Source organism: Dendrobates tinctorius, unplaced genomic scaffold (assembly GCF_039654945.1).
Source record: "Dendrobates tinctorius isolate UK_male_01 unplaced genomic scaffold, ASM3965494v1 ptg000251l, whole genome shotgun sequence".
NCBI classification, from domain to species: Eukaryota; Metazoa; Chordata; class Amphibia; order Anura; family Dendrobatidae; genus Dendrobates; species Dendrobates tinctorius.
The window spans coordinates 9,648,321-9,658,977 of record NW_027361918.1 but is presented as its reverse complement, the minus strand read 5'-3'; the positions used below and the strand labels follow the sequence as shown (position 1 = coordinate 9,658,977).

General features: G+C 47.4%; 1 non-coding gene across 1 annotated transcript; it reads left to right on the top strand.

The window, feature by feature from the left end:
• The first annotated feature begins 2,173 nt into the window (after window positions 1-2,173).
• TRNAA-AGC (transfer RNA alanine (anticodon AGC)) lies at window positions 2,174-2,246 on the top strand. The gene has a single exon. It is a non-coding gene; the product is annotated as a tRNA-Ala (tRNA).
• Window positions 2,247-10,657: the final 8,411 nt, after the last annotated feature.

The window sequence follows — 10,657 nt, the reverse complement described above, 5'->3', positions numbered from 1 at the left end:
TCACCGCGCTGTACTGGATGATAGGAGTAGTTCCACTTGGAGGAGGTTTACATCTCGTTCTTTACTCTTGGTTGTGATCTTAGGCAAAACTGGAGGGGCTTCATCAGAGAAAATATCTGCAGGAAGTACAAGGACCGGACTGCGAGGACATGAAGCCTCGTCCAGGTCAGGCTCCGGTTCCTCGACGTATTCAAAAATAATATGACTAAAGAAAGCAACAAAACAAAGAAACATTTGCAGAACCCCAGGAGCACTCTAGTGTCAGATGTCACCATCGGAGAATATCACATGGGTGCAGATCTCATGTAGCGGATCAATGTCTCCTCCTCTATGGGGTTGGTCTCTGAGTCGGTGACTGTAATGTAACCTCACGCCTCAGTGTAGTGAGTGATGTGTCTGCAGGTAATGAGCGAGTGACAATGCACAAAGACATCTGCATCAGTTGGTAGTCGTGGCCGAGTGGTTAAGGCGATGGACTTGAAATCCCTTGGGGTCTCCCCGCGCAGGTTCTGTAGCACAATAATGTAAGGGTTTGTGTTCTCTCGCGCCACTAACAGGACACATTTCTTCCTTTAGGAGAGGAGTTTAGATACTTAGATTTTTACATAAAGTCTATCAACAGAATCCCCGTGTGGAGAATCAGGAGCTTCCATGGATTCTGGAAAAGCTCTGATTGTAGAAACCTCTCTCATCTGTAATGTACTGATGTAACATCCGCCACCAAGAGAGCGCGTCAGGAGACTTTCTGGGAGATCCCAGCTCTTCCCCCCAGCCTGTCTCCAGGATGCCGATCTGCGCGGTGTATGGAGTCGCCGGATTCACAAAGGCCACTCCATGATCATCGTTACCATTAGTGACTGCTTGGAGAGACATTCGGAGAGTTAGGAGATGGCATCACCTGTCGGTGTCCTGACATTACTGCATGGAGACTAGATGGAGCTGGTGAGCGACATCATTGACAATTGTAGCACTCAAATGACCAAACATCAGTGATCTGATTCCCCTCCGGTCGCTGCTGTTATAGACAGGTGTAACATTGTGTCTGAGGTGGAAGCTTTTGCTTCTTCTCTCCTGTCCATGCATCTGTTGTTCTCCTAACACTGACCATCAGATATTTTCCCCTCGAGACTGCTGTCTCTTTTGTGTCACTTTTTATTCCGTCCATGTGATCCCACTCAGGTCCTTGTGTATATGGCTGGGAGCTGATTCTGGGATCTCGCCAAGTTTTTGCCTCCTGCTGAAAGGTAATCTCTGTAAGAAAGTTACCAACAAATCAGAACACACCGAGGCCCAGAGATGATGCCGGATCGCTGCTCTGTCCTGTTGTTGGAAACCTCCTGTAGACCCAGTAGACTTCCCGCTGCCTCCCGTATTAATGGGACCGTTCATATTCAGAATAATATGTGCCAGTAATTAGCGAATCTTCAGGAATTTAAATTTATCAAAATCATCAGAATTTGGCTGAGAAGTTTGATTTAATTCAAATGTATTTATTAGTAAATTGAAAGTTCCCACACTGATATGGACAGAGACTTTATAATATTGTGAGGTCTTCAGTGGTAATAGAACAGTAAGACGTCACCCCTAGGTCTCCTCTTCTCGGTCACCGCAGCTCCCACCCGTCCTCCGCTCGCTCCCATTGCTCTGTCCTTCTCTACTGTCTTTGCTGACACATCCTGTGCCGATTACACCATGAGATCATACCGTGTGCCGGGGCCGACACTTAACCCATTTCTACCTACTTGAGTCCACAAAATGGCCGCCATTTCTGTGCATTCAATCTTAAAAAATGTGACTTGTTCAGGATCCAATCTAAATGAGCTTTTACATAGGATCAATTTGATCATTGTTATAAAAAATGTTCTACAAGTAATTAATATATAAAGCCCACAGAAACAACAAGCAAAACGGACGTCTCTGTCCTGTGACACAACAGACGGAGAATATTCCACAACATCTCCAGGACCCGCGGTATCGGCAGATTGTCCTGATCTGTCCATAGACATATTTTGCAGTCGGCCTCATCTGTGCGGTGAGAACCTGCTGTGATTGTCCCTCCTGTCGTAATTATCACAGCAAAGGATTATATAACGCTCCGCTATCAGGAAAGAAAGAAAACATCTGGTGGAAAGTGACCGACTGCCTGGTGACGAGAGAGGGAAAACTACAGGAAGGGGGATTAGCTCAAATGGTAGAGCGCTCGCTTAGCATGCGAGAGGTAGCGGGATCGATGCCCGCATCCTCCACCTTTTTATCAAATGCATGGAAAATTTTCATTTTTTTGTTTCTTTTACCCAGAATCAATGAAACGGCCCCGAGTGGTGACTGCACCGAGGTTGTACGGCCATTACTAATCACTAGAGATGAGCGACTTTGCCTTTTTTTGGGTCAAGTCGGGTTTCATGAAACCCGACTTTCACAAAAGTCGGGTCTAACGAAATCGGCCGATTATTGTGAAAAGTCGAAGTCCGACTGAAACACAAAACCCAATGCAAGTCAATGGGGAAACAAAGTCGGCAGGGAGTGGAGGACAGGAAACACACCTACAGTGCCCATTTTAATGCCAAAAACATAAATTCTTATTCCATAAGCTTGTCAACCTTAATTTACTTTATAATAATAGTTAGGCATTGAAAACTGGGGGTTATTTGGCTAAAGTTGTGGGGGGGTAGGGCTGGCACCAGGTTTTCATGGGCCCAGGTCCAAAGAGTGTCACTGGGCTCCTTTAACACATGCCACAATTCATGATCCTCCGATACGGCAGAGAAATAGCGGTATAGTGCAATGAAAAATACTTCACTTCTTACATCACATGACTGATATCCATTTTAAATTCTCCAGTAGCTCCAAAAACAGACAGTATATTCCTCCATACAGTATTATGGCCACCGCATAGTGCGCTATACAGAGTAATGAGGCCCATATATTTCTCCATACAGAATCATTGGTCCCATATAATGTTTGAAACAGTATATGATGAGCTCCACATAATGCTACAGTATATGTTGGTCCCCATGGATGAAGCTCCACTGTCTTAGGGGCCCAAATAATGCTCCATATATAATGGGCCCCATTTCTAATGCTCCAGTGTATAATGGGCCCTGTAAATGCTGCTCCAGTGTCTGATGTCCACCTTTGGAATGCTCCAGTGTATGGTGGGCCCCAGATATCATTCTCCAGAGTATAGTGCTCCCCAAAAATTGCTGTCCCAACATTGATAACAATTAAATAAGTCTCCTCGCTAAGGAATCCCTGTACTAGTCTGGACTCCTCGTCGTCCCCATCTTCCATCTCACTGCACTTGGACTGTTTAGGCAGAGGGCGTACAGACGTGATGTCATCGCGCTCTCTGACCAGAATGTCACTGTCAGGAAAAGTGTTTGGTATCCGGGGGCAGTATGGTTGCAAAGCTGAACCTTAAAGGAATGTCCAGAAGGGCACCACAAGGAGTGGAGCCTGCGGCTTAATTGGACTCAACATGGGCAACCTCAACCATCCACAAAAAAGCTGCATAGATTGCAAGCTTAATTCTGTTAACGAATGAGACTCCGGCATGGCCTCGCGGTCTGCGTTCAGCTTACTAGAGGGACACATGAGGCTCTGGCACGTGAGATCGGCCAATAACAGGTCTGTCATGCCCTTATATGTCCGGAGCTGCACGTGTGCTACACTGAAAGGACCAGCGTGTATCGCTTACAGCTGCGGATAACACCCCATTAGTGATGGGGATCTAGGATTACAATTCTTCCCCGCGGACAAGCATTTCCCAGTAAGTGCAGGTCAACCGTAAATCCGGAATTAGGCCTAAACGGCATTCCAGAAAGAATGTGAAAAAATTAAGTGTCCAAACCACAGGTGCTGTAGCTTGCTTAACAGCTGGGCTCCTCTGCTAAGTAGCACACAGTTCTTACATAAACAGGTGGCACAGCTTGGTTCACGGGTGGCCAACTCTGCTGAGTAGCATACACAGTTACTAGGCCCAAAGTATTAAGTGGTGTAAATGCAGTCAAAAACTGGTTCTTTCATAAACTGGCGGCATAGCTCGGTTCACGGGTGGGCTCCTCTTCTGAGTAGCAGACACAGTTACTAGGCCCAAAAGGAATTTCAGGACAAAATGCGGTAAAAAATTATTAGAAACACACACGGTGTAGCTCCTTCACAGGTGTACTACACCGCTTGCTACCAGACACTGCTACTATGCCCTAAAACTGTCTATTATCATTGAAAACCATTATTAATGTGAAAAAAAGACGCTTTTGTTTAACGAAACGTTCTCGAACGGAAACTCGAACAGCCGAATTTTAATCAAAGTGATGTAGTTCGACGAACGGATCTAACACCGCCCAAAACAGCTAGAATTTGAATTTGGCCAACAGTTCCACTCAAACACCACTCATCTTTAATCAGGAGGCAGACTCAGACGGCCTCAGGCACAGTATGGATTCAACAAGATTGCAGAAAGTTGAGAAAGGGTACAGTATCACCGGATAACAGGTATATATAGCATAGTTTACACATTAAAAATCTCCGTGTTTATTTCCGGAGTCCGATAAAGACACTCACAGTCTCAGTATGGATTAGACAACAATCTAAAAAGTAGAAAAAGGGTTATGTATTCGAAGTATACACCATTATACACTGTTGGGGTATTTTTAAATCTTCAATTATATTTCAGTCTCAGTAAGACAGTCCAGACTCTCTGCAAGAGGAAACGAGATGGATAAAAGTACAGACATAAAGTCGAGTGATTGCAGAAATTTAGGAATTACTAATCACGGGAAAAACTCACGGGAGAATTCTCAGAGGCGATGCTGACCCTCAATTGTCTGTGGAGACAGCGAAAACAGTTCTTGTGAAGAAAGTGTTGCTGTATCGCAGTACCGTTGATCCCATCACCGTTACTCATCTCCATCAAATTTTGATCACAGGGAGAGATGTAGACATGGTGCTCACTGCCTATCATGATCTGTCAGGTAACTTTGGAGTGCAAAAGACAGAAGCCACAGGCTGTAGGCGATTCTATTGGATTGGCATGAGAGGGCACATTTAAAAATGTGCGCTGGAATGTCACACGTCTGTGAGTAGGAAAACTGTGAAAGCTGATGATAAACCCCCACTGCATCTCATTGTGAGTCGACGTCCATGAGAAATGGAAGCCATTGATCATCTGAAGATAGAGCCCAGCAGGACAGGGCATAGCTACGTCTTAACCATCACCAATCAGTTCACCAAATTTGTAGTGGCAGTCCCAGGGAAGGAATTGACAGCCCAGACTACACAGCGGAGGAGTAGGGAGAGGTAAATATTGCAAATGCTGGGGCCCTGCCCAAGCAAGGGGGGCCCACTCGTGGGAGTCGATACTGGCACTGGGCCCCTCATAGTACGCAGGTGTGTCTGACGGCGGGTGTGCACCCCCACCGTCAGAGACACTTGATTGCACTATGAGGGACCCTGTGCCAGTGCCGGCGCCCAATAGTCAGCCCACCCACCTGTCCAGGTCAATGGCACTCGCACGGTTGCGTGCGCTAGGTGGTGACCCCGGCCATGGTGGGGAGGCAGCCCAGTTAGGGAGGTTTAAAAAATGGCATATGTTAATGTTGGACATTCAGCAGCTGCAAATGGAGGAATTGGAGAAGTCCGAGGAAGAGGAGGACAAAAGCGAGCCATTTTTCTGGCAACCTATGTGTCATCAGGGGAAGGTGGGACAAAATCCTTTGAAACCCATGCATGGTTCAATTTAATGAAGGTTAGATCATCAACATTTTGGGTTGACAGAAGGGTCCTTTTTTCTGTCAGGATTGAGCCAGCAGCACTGAAGACTCTTTCCGATAGCACACTTGCAGCAGGGCAAGCGAGCTCCTGTAAGGCATATTGTGCCAATTCAGGCCAGGTGTCCAGTTTAGTGGCCCAATAGTAAAAGGGGAATGACCTGTGAAGGAGAACATCGATATGGGAGGAGAAGTAGTTTGTAACCATAGTTGACAACTGCTGTCTCCTGTCACTTTCAATCGATGCAGTATTACCAGTTGTGTGAGCGGGACTTGAAAAGTGCTGCTGTGTGCTGGGAATGCCTCAAACAAACAGTTTACCATAGTTGCTTGTTTGTTAGCCAATATTCGGTCAAGGTTCTCCTGTGGCATGATGTTTTGGAATTTGCCTTTATAGCATGGATCCAGGATGCTGGCCAGCCAGTAGTCGTCATCGTTCATCATGTTGGCAATGCGGGGGTCCCTTTTTAGGATCTGCAAGGCATAATCTGACATGTGGGCCAATGTTCCAGGTGTCAATGATGCACTGCGAGTGCTGGGTGGAGGAGCACTTTCTGGCAAATCCACATCCCTCCAGTCATGCACAAACCCTGTACCTGACCGTGCCACGCCAACATTTTCTCTTGCCCCCCGAGAAGCATCCTCCCCTAAATAATCATCCCCATCATCATCCTCCTCCTCCTCTTCCTCTTCTTCCTCCACCTTGTCCAGGAGAGGTCCCGGAGCAGACAATGGCTGGCTATCATCAAGGCTTCCCTCCTCCTCTTCCTCATCCTCCTCGGCTGCAGACGCCTGCTCCTTAATGTGCGTCAAAGTTTGCATGAGCAGACGCATAATTTGGATGCTCATGCTTATGATGGCATCTCCTGCGCTTACCAGTCATGTGCATTCCTCAAAACACTGAAGGACTTTACAGAGGTCTTTCAGCTTCGATCACTGCTCACCTGACAACTCCATGTCTGCTGTTATGAATGGGTCACCGAGGAGGAAAAAACCTAAACATGCTAAGCCCAGAAAAACCAGAGAGGTTGGTAACTATGCAGATCCCTACCACACAACTAGCAGCAGCCGTGAAGCGTGCCTACGATGAACCTAGACGCCTCGTCACGGCCGGAGGACTAAATAAGCCTAAAGCAAGAAAAGGGAAAACTAACTGCCCCAGAGCAGACCCCAAAGGAATAGACAGCCCCCACACATGTATTGACGGTGAAACAAGATGAAAACACAAACACAGGTAGGAACATAGGCTGAGCAAATAATGGGGCCCAAACTAACTAGAAAGGAAAGGAAAGACACTGTCTGCAATCTGCAAAAAACCCTACAAAAATAATGTCCAACACTTCTGATAGCAAAATTAACCCTGAAGTCACTAGACTTCTCCCACTATATCAGCACTCTGAAATATTCTGAGACAGAGCAAAAAGAAGCCAATCTAATAAGGGACAAAAAGCAAATTGGCAAATACAGATAAATAAGAGTGGAAATTCAGCACAGCCCAAGCCGGGGCTGGCTGACCACAAAAAACTGAATAGACCAACAAAATCGAGTGTGAACATTAACAGAGAAACTGAGCTTGAGCTGACTGGAACAGAGCTGAGAAGCAAGACCTGACAAGCAAAAGGAATCACCAGCAACTGAATAGGGCGTCGGCTGTCTTAAATCCAATCTGAGACTCCTGAGATCCAATCGTCATCCTCATTCTCAGGTGGCAGATCTCCACCGATCAAATCAGCCTCACTACCTCCTATTACCACCAGAGGGAGTCTGGAAGGAGAACTCACAACTGGTGAACCAGAGAATGAACTCACAACAGTCTGCCCTCAAAGTGCCTGGCTGTGTATCCTCCCACAAATGCATTACAGCCTGCCTCTGTTCGCACAGCCTCTCAACCATGTGCAGGGTGGAGTTCCACCTTGTTGCAACGTCGATAATTAGGCGGTGCTTGGGAAGTTGGAGCAATCGCTGCAGCTTCTGCATACGACTGGAGTACGGGCGACCGCGGATGTGCGAGCACAGTCTTCTGACCTTCTAGAGCAGGCCTGTTAACTCTGGATAATTATTGAGGAAGCACTGCACCACCAGGTTCAAGGCGTGAGCCAGGCAAGGTAGGTGTCGGCGTTTTAAAAGGGTTATGGCTGCCACAAAATTCTGGCCGTTATCACTAACTACCTTGCCTGCCTCAAGATGTAGACTGCCCAGCCATGACTCAGTTTGTCGCTGCAAGTAGTCGGCCAGTACCTCCGCGGTGTGTCTGTTGTCGCCCAAACACATCATCTTCAACACAGCCTGATGACGCTTACCACTAGCTGTTCGATAGTGGGACACCGGGTGTGCAACACTGGCAGCTGCGGATGGAGTGCTTGTGCTACTGCGCTCTGTGGACGAGCTTTCACTTCTGGAGGAGGAGGGTCAAATGCCTACAGCCAACTGTTTCCTATACTGTGGGCTAGGCAGCACTTGTCCCACTGCGGCTGTCCCCTGTGGACCCTGCATCCACCACATTAACCCAATGCGCAGTGATGGACACGTAACGGCCCTGGCCATGCCTACTGGACCATGCATCTGTTGTGAGGTGTACCTTTCCACTCACTGATTGCATGAGTGCATGGACAATACAGTCTTTCACATGAAGGTGGAGGGCTGGGATGGTTTTGTGACAAAAGAAGTGCCGACTGGGTAGGTCATAGCGTGGTACTGCGTAGGCCATGAGGTCGCGGAAAGCTTCGCTTTCAACCAACTGGTAGGGCATCATCTCTAACGAGATTAGTTTGGCAATGTGGGCATTCAAACTCAGTGTACGCGGATGAGAGGATGAGTACTTTCTTGTCCTACTCATAGTCTCTGGTAGGGTGAGCTGGACTTGAGAGCTGCATATGGTGGAACTAGCGGTGGACATGGCGGACTGAGAGAGGGTTGGTGATGGTGTTGGTGGTGTTGCTGATGGCCTAGATTCAGTCTTTCACAGCAATAACATTGTGATTCCCTGACTGCTTTGGCCTTGCGACGACACCTCGACATTTGCTGCTGGTGGTGTGCTAACCGGTGGGCTTACAGTGGGGGAAACGATGTAGCATTGCTGACTACCTTCATTGGGAGCAGTTGCACATGTGGTGCGTGAGGTTTGGTAGTCCGTCCACGCTTGCAAGTGCATGGTGGTTAAATGTCTAAGCATGCAACTGGTATTCAAATTTCTCAGATTTTTCCCTCGGCTAAAGGTCTTTGCACACTTCTTACAGATAACCTTTGCCTGATCATTAGGATTTTGCTCAAAAAAGTGCCACACTGGACTCCTCCTACTATGGAAGACATTTTGAGACCTTGCACGCTGTGCTAATTTGACCATCTGGCCTAGCTGTCCTGCAACTCTTTTGGTTTTTGTAACCCGTTTTTGGACTGCTCCGGGCCTGCCAGATAACAGCTGTTGCGATGTCAATGCCTGCTGCGGATGCTCCTCCTCCTCTTCTGAGCTATTGGCAGCGGCACCCTCTTCCCCCAATGGATGCCAATCTGGGTCAACAACTGGGTCATCCATCACCTCCTCTTCAATGCCATGTGCACCTTCCTCTGTGTCACCATGTAAGGTGGTATAGTATGCGGGAAGGGGCACCTGAGTTTCATCAGGGTCAGATTCTGGCTCAGTACACTGCGAGGATGATGTAGTGCTCTGAGAGAATGTACCAGCAGATAAATCTAGCAGTGGCTGTGCATCAGTGCACTCCATGTCAGATTCTTCTTGGACTAGGTAATTCGCGATTTCACTTGATAACCCAGGCATGGTATGTGAAAAGAGCTCTATGGAGTAATCTGTAGTGTGGCCTGCCGCATCCTTTACTTTTGGTAGGGGTGAAGGACACAATGAATGGTGTGGTTCCTGACCATGAGCCTCCAATGACGACTCAGTGCTTTTATATTTTGAAAGTTCAGAAGAGGAGGCGATAGAACTAGAGGCTGTGTCAGCAATGTAAGACAAAACCTGTTCCTGAAGCTCCAGCTTTAAAAGCGGTTTACCTACTCCCAGAAAAGAGAGCCTTTGAGGCCTTGTGGAGCCAGACGATGACGCAGGCTCAACACCTCCTGCATTAGGTGCTATTGTGCTTTTGCCACTACCAGCAGATCCACCACCAACACCACCACCATCGGGACCAGCTGGCAACCCCCGCCCACTTCCACGGCCTCTTCCAACACACTTCTTCATTTTTGGGAAAATGTACCCAAAATACCACCAACTATATGGTACTGTAAAACAAGGTAGAATGTGTATATAGTATTGGGGAGAATTTGAATCTCCCTACAGACTTGAGGACACTGAACTATTATCTCAGGCCCAGTGTAGATTACACCTCAATATAACAGGCTGAAATTGGATGGTGTATAAAATGTCTATATAGTACTGGGGAGAATTTGAATCTCTCTAGAGATTTGAGGAGGCTGACAATGATGCTCTCAGTCCCAAGTATGGACGCAGGCAGCCTAATAAGCAGGACTGTGTGCGGAAAAATGAACCCTTGGTAACTGGGCAAAAAAGAGGATGAAAAGTATTTTTGCTTTTAAAAAAGCAGTTTGCACAGCAGTGTGCACACAGCAATGCAGCTATCAGGGAGCCTTATAACCAACAGAGCTGATGCACAAAAATAGAGCCTCCCCTGTCACTGCACACTAACTGGTGTGTTGTACAGGCAAAATCGCTAGCAGCAGAAGCAGGTTTTTTTTGGTTCTTCTTCCCTGCCTAACACTCTCCCTACAGAATCTGCAGCAGCAGCAGCTCTCCCTATTCTGGGATCAGCAGAAGTAAGATGGCGGTCGGCGTTCACGCCCTTTTGTAGCCCCTGTGATGCCCCACAAAGCAAGCCAATCACTTGCATGCCCTTCTCAAAGATGGTGGTGACCGC